Source organism: Phodopus roborovskii, unplaced genomic scaffold (assembly GCF_943737965.1).
Source record: "Phodopus roborovskii unplaced genomic scaffold, PHOROB, whole genome shotgun sequence".
Classification (NCBI taxonomy): domain Eukaryota; kingdom Metazoa; phylum Chordata; class Mammalia; order Rodentia; family Cricetidae; genus Phodopus; species Phodopus roborovskii.
In genome coordinates this window covers 30,278,334-30,287,767 of record NW_026126418.1, presented here as the reverse complement: position 1 = coordinate 30,287,767, position 9,434 = coordinate 30,278,334, and the positions used below count along the sequence as shown (strand labels likewise).

The following is a 9,434-nucleotide window of genomic DNA, read 5'->3' as shown; positions in this document are numbered from 1 at the left end:
CTGTTAGCAACTGAAGGGAAGTGGGAGGATGGGTTCAGTTCCTTCTTTGAGTTCATATCATTTGAAGACATTACCATTAAAAAGCACTTTAAATAAATACATTAATAAAATTGTTTTAATTAAAAATCAATTTAATAAGACTTTTTCTCAAAATTCTTTTTCATCATTTGTACTATTTTCTTTTCTTTTTATTGACACAAAATCTCACTCCATAATCCAAGCTGACCTATAACTCACAATGAAGCCCAGGTTGACTCATACAAACTCAAGGCAACCTTACTTCAGCCTCAGGTAATGGGACTATAGGTGTGAGCCACCATGTCCTGGGACTTTTGTACACTTTCCCCCTTGCCCCAACTACTACAAAATATGCAGTTGAGTTTCCCACATTTGGAGAGATCACAGGGGTCAGCACATATGGTGTTCAGTGGATAAGCTTAGCCCTGGGAAAGCTACCTTGGTGATCATGGTATCTCCCTTGCCACGTAAGAATATGTTTGTATGTCTTAATTTCAGATTTTCATTAACTTGATCGGTGTGCTTGATGGTGCCTCACTAACCTAAATATCATGTTTTTAGTGCTAACCAAATATACTGTTAGTCAACTCAAATAACTACATGGAAAAGAATGGAACTTGGTCCTTATCTCTTACACTTCACAAAACTGAACTCCAAATAGATCAAGGACTCAACTTAAAACCTGATGCCCTGAATCTAAGCGAGGAGAAAGTAAGGAATATTCCTGAGCTTATTGGCACAGAAAGACTTTCTGGTCAGTACTCTAATAGCACAGGAAGTAAGAGCAACCATTTGGAAGCTGGGGTGGGGGAGGTGGCTCAGTGGTTAAGAACTCTGATTATCCTTCCAGAGGACCTGGATTCATTCCCAACACCCACATAATAACTCACAACTATCTGTTACTTCAGTCCTAGAGGATTCAACATCCTTTTCTGACTCCTCTAGCACCAGGCACCAGGTACCAGGCACCAGTCACACAAATGGTACACAGACATGCATGCAGTCAAAACATCCATACACATAAATAAAATTTTAAAAGACCAATCATCAATAAATAGGACCTCAAGAAAACTAAAATGCAATCATTCAAGTGAAGAGGCAGCTTACAGAATGGGGGAAAATCTTTACCAGCTATGTAACAGAGAGTATCTAGATTAAACAAACTCAAAAAATTAAAACCAAAAAAACAACCTAATTCAAAAAACAACTGCATGGAACTAATCAGAGTTATCAAAAGATGAAATACAAACTCCTAAAAACCATTTTTCTTAATGTTCAATATCCTAAGCCATCAAGGAAATGCAAATTAAAACTACTTTACAATTACCCCACTCAGAATAGATAAGGAAAAAGCAAAATGATGAAAAAAATGCTGGTATAGACATAAGGCAAGAGAAACATTTATTTATGGCTGGCGGGGGTGCAAGCTGATACAGCCACTATGGAAATCAGTGTGGAGATTGCCAAAGGAACTAAAAGTAATCTACCACATGGTCCAGCTATACCACTCTTGTTCATATACCCAGAAGACTATATTCTACTGCAGTGGTACTTGCTTATCTATGTTCATTGTTACTCTAGTCATACTAGCCTGGAAATGGAAACAGTCAAGATGCCCATCAACAAGTGAATGAATAATGGAAGTGTGGTATATTTACACAATGGAATATTATTTAGATGTTAAGAAAAATGAACTTTGCATATAAATTGATGGGGCTTGAAACAACCATCATGACTTGCTATTGATTACTTTTCTCCTCCTACCAGAGTAATGCAAAGTACTTTCCAACACCATAAACACTAGTCAGTCAGTAGGAGTGAAGCTACTACTTGAGTGCCAGCTCAATTTCTCCATGTTTGATGATCTAAATTATGTCTTTAGCAATAGGACTTTGCCGTCAGTTTGGATCCAAACAGAAAACATATTGCATGTTTACTTGGATATGTAGATGTTATTTGGACAGCTAGTAAGGGACAAGGGAAGATAAAGGAATCTTCCAAGGAAGGAAAAATAGAATATAGTATTATAAAGAGAAAATAGGAAAAGTGGGGGGATTAAATGGGGACAAGATGGAAGGGCAAGGGAAAGGAAGGAATATAACTCTAAAGGTCTTTCGAAAAGCCATATGGAAACCCACTATGGTAGAAGCTTCCTAAAGTAATTTACATAGATAGATAGACAGACAGACAGATAGATAAAGTAGGTCTACCCTCTAACAGTATGACAATGCGTCTACTAGACATCACAGACTAATATTTTTTTAAGTGCCAAGAACAGGTTATTTCTTTTGACGTTGTTGGCCAGCAAGTGACATGGACACCCCCCACCCAAAATATTATAGGCTACTGTGTTATTGATCAACTTCTGTAACGTAATGATAAGACTCTAATACTGAAGACACCATGTATTTGAGTCACAGAGCATGGATATATCAAGCTGGTACTGACTTCAAGTATTCATCCCTACTGGCTAACTTTGCACACTACCAAAGGAGAAAAATAATCATCAATCTTAGCTGTGAACCCTTGATGGGGATGTCTTCTGTATATATGTTTTTTTCTTATTGGATGATGAATAAAATATTGTTGGTGAATAGGGCAGCAAGATAGAAAGGTCTAGGAGATAAAGAGAATTCTGGGAAACGTAGTCAGTCAGTTGCCATGGAGACTGCAAAGGGGTAAGAGATCCAGACCTGTCTCCAATAAGACCATGTGGAAATACTTAAGGTTAATAGAAATGGGTTAATAGTTAAGACAGAGCTAGCCAATAAGTAGCCCTACTCATTGCCCAACAGTTTCATAAATAAGTCTCTGAGTGTTCATTTGGGGCAAGGCGACTATGGAACCAGGCAGAAGCTCCCCAATAATCCCTGGAATCTACAATAATGTCTGGTCTGGCAAGACAAGCTTGCTAGTATAATAGCAGCATGAACATCAAGTGACCAACCACTTTCTAATTGGATTTAAGTCCCACTATACAAGATGAAATCCATTCCTGGGCACCATTGTCAGGCCATTAATCTGTGGCTAGATAGGTCATAGATTCTAAGGAAGAACCTACTATCATTATTCTACTAAATGAACATAGTATTAAACCAAATCCTAACTCATTGTTATACCCATAGACTAAGGCATATCTCAATCCTCATCAGAGAAATTGATTTGCATTTATTTACAATATATGCAAATGAACACAGACCCACAACTGGTCGAAGTGCAGAGAACAAGAGACTGAATAATGCTCATCCCTAAATAGAATATCTATATCACATCGCTTCATCCCAGGGCTCAAGTGTCATTGGAAGACGATAAGAGCCAGAGGTGGTGAATTAATGAATGCAAGAAAACAGTGTTCTCTGGATACAACAGGCCATCTGCATGCATGAGCTCAGCAATTGAGACACCATGCACAAGCCCAATGCAAGCCTAAGCCAGACAAAACCCCTGCATGGAAAGGAAGAGTGGACATGATGTCCCACCTCTGGCAAAGGAGCTATTGGCAATTGATAGCTGTTGGAAGACAAAAGTCAGTTTTCTTTAAGAGTTTTGCCCTTGGTAAATCGATCCTACTGCACTGGAAGGCCACACATCCAAGAATATATGGGCAGCACAAATTGGATTTGATGGAGGGAAAAAAGGTCACAAAGTTGGGTTGGAAAGGGGGGAGATCTGAGAGGAGCTGGAGGAGGGATGAATATAATAAAAAATGCACAAAATTCTCAAAGAATAAATGAAACAGCAGCCCAAAAAGAGCAATTCTCTTGAGTCAAAATAATTTGGCTACAATTCCCAGGAAAGGAGTAATTAGAAGGAGAAAATCTTCCACATAAACTATCTTGTTCCACTCCCCTGCAGGAGACCCAGGGAAATCTAGCCTACTTACTAATGCTTGGGATCTCATAGACTGTTCCTAGACAATTCAAATATGTATTGACAATCTACCATCTTACAGGTATTTTAAACAAAGCAGAGAACAAAGCTTCAGATATTTCTGGCAACAAGTATTTTTTTCTACTGGTTGGAGAGAAGATACATACATACATACATACATACATACATACATACATACATACATACATACATATTGTGTGTGTATATATACATACATACATACATACAGTATATTAGACAAGGATAATACTGCTACTAGATGAAATTGGTTTAGTGAACTAAAAAAAGGCAAGAAAGGAAAGTGAAGAAACATTTTTAAAAGGTTATGACCAGGTCAGAGTTGCTGGTATCCAAGATAAGTTTAAGGTAGAAAAGGGGGTACAGGAAGAGAGCCACTACACAGGCATAAGGATGAACAGTGTAAAACTTAGAAGCCATTGTGATGATTGGCTTCCACTATAAATATGAAGAGCAATGATAAGAGAGCAGTGTTTATTACAACAGCCCAGATGAGAAATGAGAGGACCTTGGATCTGAAAGAAAAGCTGAGCCCACAGCTGGAGTCAGTCATCTTGCAAGAACATTTATATTATAAATTCTAATTCATAACATTTAAGTATTGCAAAATTTCAGCAAGGATGCAAATTAGTGGCTCCTGGGTGTTAAAATTTATCATAAAGTATATTTTTGTGTGCATCATTTAAGATAGCTGTATATCTACATTAAAGATTGAGTCAATAATCATGGCAAGCAGAAAAACTAGGATACAGGGAGGAACCTAAGAGAGTCACACAAGGTCTCTCACAGAAGGGGAAAGGAACAAGATCTCCTGAGCATATTGAGAGCAGAGGAGAACATGTTGGACCAGGAAAATTGAGTCAGTGGACGGATAGACAAGAGCAAAAAAAAAGAGATACCATAGTAGAGGGAGCCATTATAGGTTTGAAGAGAAAACTGACTCTAGAGAAATGTCCAGAGGCCTACAAGACTGACCCCAACTAACAATCTGAGCAACAGTGGAAAGGCTATCTTAAATGCCCTTTCCTGATAATGAGATTGATATGGCATCATTGAGCCCTCATCTAGTAGTTGATGGAAACAGAAACAGACACCCACAGCTAAACTCTGAGCCGAACTCCTGGAATCCAGTTGTAGAGAGGGAGGAGTGATAAGAAAAGGGGTCAAGACCAGACTACAGAAACCCACAGAGACAGCTGACCTCAGCAAGGGGGAGCTCATGGACTAATAGCTGGGAAACCAGCATTGGATCGACCCAGACCTCCTGAACATGGAGCTCAGTTAGAAGGCCTGGGCAGTCTATGGGACCTCTGACAGTGGAACCAGATGTATCCCTGGTGCACCAAAGGACTTTGGGAGCACATTCCCCATGGAGACATACTCCCTCAACCTAGAGGCAGGAGGGAGGGCCTAGAACCTACTCCAAATGACTTGACAAATTTTGATGATCCCTCCTAGAAGGATTCACCCTCCCTGTGGAGTGGGGGGGATGGGACAGGAATAGGAGGGGTCAGGAAGTATGAGAGGGAGGGAGGGAAGGAAGAAAGGAGGGAGAGGGAACTGGGATCAATATCTAAAATAAGAAATAATAATAACTAAATAAATATATATATATACAATTTTAAAAAATAATAATCATGGCAAGCAAAGCCTCAAAGCTAAAGGAAATTATTACAAATTAACCTATTAACTGGGATCAATATGTAAAATAAGAAAAAATATTAAAATTAAAAAAGTTCTGAAAATCAAAAATCTTAACCTTTCACATAATTAAATTACACTGACACATCTTATAGTCTTATGTTTGTGTATTATGAAGTATGAATATTGTTACAACAAATAGACATGGTTTCTAAAGACATTTATTTTTATGATTTCATGCATATGAGTCTGCATGTATGTATGCCTGTGCACCATGCGCATGTCTGGCACCCAAGTCAACCATAAGAGAGTTGATGGAGCCCCTGCAACAGGGATTTTCAGATGGTTGTAAGCTGCAAAGGGGATGCTGGGAATGAGCCTGGGTTTTCTGCAACCAAGTGCTGTTAACAACTGAGCCATCTCTAACTCTGCAGAATTTTTAACAAGATGAATAAATACCTTTTTAAAGATGCAATAATTGTTTTGAATTAACAAGAAATGAGATCTGAAAAAACAAATTTTGGTTTTTGTTCACTCACTTTTGTGGTGTTAAGGATGGAATCCAGGGCCTTACATACACACAGCCAAGAGCTCTGCCACCGAGCCACACCTTGTGCTGTATCTTTTTAATAGTATATATCATTGAAACAAAATACAGAAGAGGTCTCAATATGGGTTTATTGGAAGAGATTTGAAGCATTTGCAATTCTAGCTCTCAATCAGGGGTCTCTTTAGCTTCGTTTTACTTTACAAGTCTCATGTAATAGCTGTCCTTAAGTGATTAAAGATACAATCCTCCTAGAAAAATAAATCAAATGACTGAGAAATAACTATGTGGAATCTGCAGATTCTATGAAGGACCACATAAAAAATAAATTAAGGAAAGAGTTCCCTGGACTTCTGGAAAGGATGCCATTCCATGCAAAGGCTGATTGTCAGGTCCAGGGAGTGCTCTTGGGAGTGCCAGCAGAAGCGGTTGGAAGAGGACAAGCCACTTCTCTTCCCAGAGTCTCCCGTTTGCCCATCTAAAACACCAGACAATAATCTGCTGCAATATGCATTTGTAGAAAATAGGCTTTTTGCAACTATCACAGTATAAGAATTGCATATAAACAAGAATTATGAAAAACACATGTAAGTTCATAAAGAACTTAGGCAAAGGTTGATCCTCACCCTGAATTCAACAGAACATGTAAAGTACTGGAGATAAAAATGCTGGGTGAGCACAGTCTAGAACATAAGGATGAAGCCTGAGAACTTAAGGGGAGAGGAGCCAAGCACATAGGCTTTCCAGGTCCGCAGATTAAATAAAAAAGGGTAATCGTTCAACACCTGTTCCTCTAGGTAAAGCTCTGGGGTTGGGAGCTATGGGTAGCAGCCACCCATAGCCACCCTTCCCTTCCTAGCTTCTAGAGGACAAGAACATCTAAAACTAAAATTATTTTAGCATTCTGTTGAAAAACTTTAAATCCCAGTGAAGGTGAATATTGATACTGGAACACATGGGATACAGTGTCTCACCCCCCCTTCAAAAACACAAACAAAAAATTCAGTTCAGCTATAGAGAACTAGTTTGCTAAGCACTGTGAAGACAGTTAAATCTACCTAAGGGACACTAACTCCCCTGGGGAATATCCAATCTGTGCAAAAGTCTGCATTCTCTGTATACCAAACCAACAATGTGGACTCAGAACAAACATTTTTGACGAGAAAATAAATGCATAATTCTTTTAATGCTTTAAGGGAATAATCTATTGGAAAGGTGGTTTGTTGGGTTGGTGGGTTGGTTGGTTGGTTGGTTGGTTTTCCAGACAGTTTTCTACTATTTAGTCCATTTAGCTTTGGAACTGTCCTGGAACTTGTGATCTACCTTCCCTGGCTTCCCAAGTCCTGGAATTACAGGCATTCAACATCTTGCTTTGAAAGATAATTCATTAAATGACACAGAATCAAAGAGTGTAAATGCTTTGGAAATTCATTCAACATCAATAATAGAAATATAATTCATGTATCTGTGCGTTTATACACTGTGGTAATATATTATGATCTAATAAAGCAACTGGAGATCAAAATCCAAAGCTCGCTACAGCCATAGAGACAGGCAGTGGTAGATACACCTTTAATCCCAGCATTTGGGAGACAGAGGCAGATGATCTCTACTAGTTCAAGGCCACATTGAGCTACACAAAATCCAGTCTAAAAAAAAAGAAACAGCTCACACAAAGGTGATCTCAGCACTTACGATCACAGGCCTTTAATCCCAGCACTAGGGAGGTGGAGACAGGAGTGATATGGCTGGGCAGAAAGAGGAATCTAAGGCAGGAGGAGACAGGAAATGAGAGAATTGCAATCTGAGACTTGGTGGACAGCAGTGCAGTCTGCATTGCATTCTGAGGGTTCATGGAGACAGGATCACCCATTTCAGTCTGAGATAGAAGTAAGAGCTAGTGGCCTGCTGCTTTGCTTCTCTGATCTTCAGCTTGAAGCTTGAACCCCAATATCAGGAACTGATATTTTATTATTTGAGTTACAATTCACAGAGCAACTTCAATCATCTTTTGTGTTACTGTAAACTAATTCTGTTCTGTGGTATCTTAGAATAATTGTAGTGGATAATGCAAGTGAATACTGTACTCACTACTTGTTAAATAGAGAAGTCAGTAGGCAATAGTATGCTCTTTTTCAGTTTCTTAATATCTGCAACAGAGCTTCGGAAAACCTGGTCAATAACTTCTGTGTATTCTTTACTTCGACAAACACTGAAAAACATTGTTATAAATTATTACAGTATATTTTAATCGTTTTAAAGTACATTAGGTAAAGGAAAATGTTAGTTAAAATCCAACCTCACCAAATGGTCCAGAGTGGAGGATACAGGACGCAATGAACAAATATGTGGGAAAACGGGAGAGAAAGAGATGCAAAGTGGTTCACATGCTGTGGAGAGAGGCAGAACTGGAGACATGATGGACATGAAGATGGCCTGAGCTGCCTCAGAGGTCTGCGTCCCTGCCTGTTGATGGCATGTTACCACCAAATGCCAAGCAGGTATCTGTGGTCTGAGCCACCACCTGAAGCCATGGTGACATCTGGGCCTCAGTGGCAGCAGAGGCCCATGTCTGGGTTCATGAACCTATTGAAGCTTGGGTCTGTGTTGATGTCTGTGGCCTGTGTTATCACCAAAGGCCATGTACATGCCATAGTCTGGACTTCGGTCCAAAGCTACGTTGATGGCTGAGAACTCTGCTGAGTTGGCCTCTGCCCCTTGCTGGCCCTGGGAGAACTGGCCCTGCCTCTCAATGGCTGCTGCTTCAGGAAAGCTGTTCCCAGTGGTACGGGTGGGTGTAGGAGAGCTGGCCCCATAAGCCTGGGCACAGGAGAGATGGCCCTATCCCTTGACAGCCCTGAGAGAGCTGAACCTACCCCTTACCAGCCACTGTGGCAGGAGAGCTGGCCCCAGTGATATGGGTGCTCAAGAGATGGCCCCATCCCTCGCCTAAGGGCTTTTCCTGGAGGCAGTCATGGCAGACCAACCCAGCTACCACCCAGACTCACATCCAGGGCTTTGAGTTAGCTCAACCCACATCTACATCATCTATGACACTAGAGCACCTGAAAGGAACTAGTCCTGCAGATCCATAGCCACAGGATCTCCATAAGCTGGACAGCAACAGGATAACTGAGAGGAGTCTCAGTGAGGGCCCAGTATTAATGGAGTGCCAGAAGTTAGAGGCCTTGAGCCAGACCAACAACTCATTGCAGTGAATATTTGCAAGTAAAGCTGTTGGGGCAAAGGGTATATTGTGTGACACACTGCAGCTTCCAATACCACTATGACAAACAAATATGTGATGGAGAAGAGGGCA

The 9,434-nt window shown here is 40.2% G+C and overlaps 1 non-coding gene across 1 annotated transcript; it reads right to left on the bottom strand.

Annotated features, from left to right (window-relative positions):
* Positions 1-323: 323 nt before the first annotated feature.
* LOC127222884 (U1 spliceosomal RNA) lies at positions 324-493 on the bottom strand. The gene has a single exon (XR_007834573.1). It is a non-coding gene; the product is annotated as a U1 spliceosomal RNA (small nuclear RNA).
* Positions 494-9,434: the final 8,941 nt, after the last annotated feature.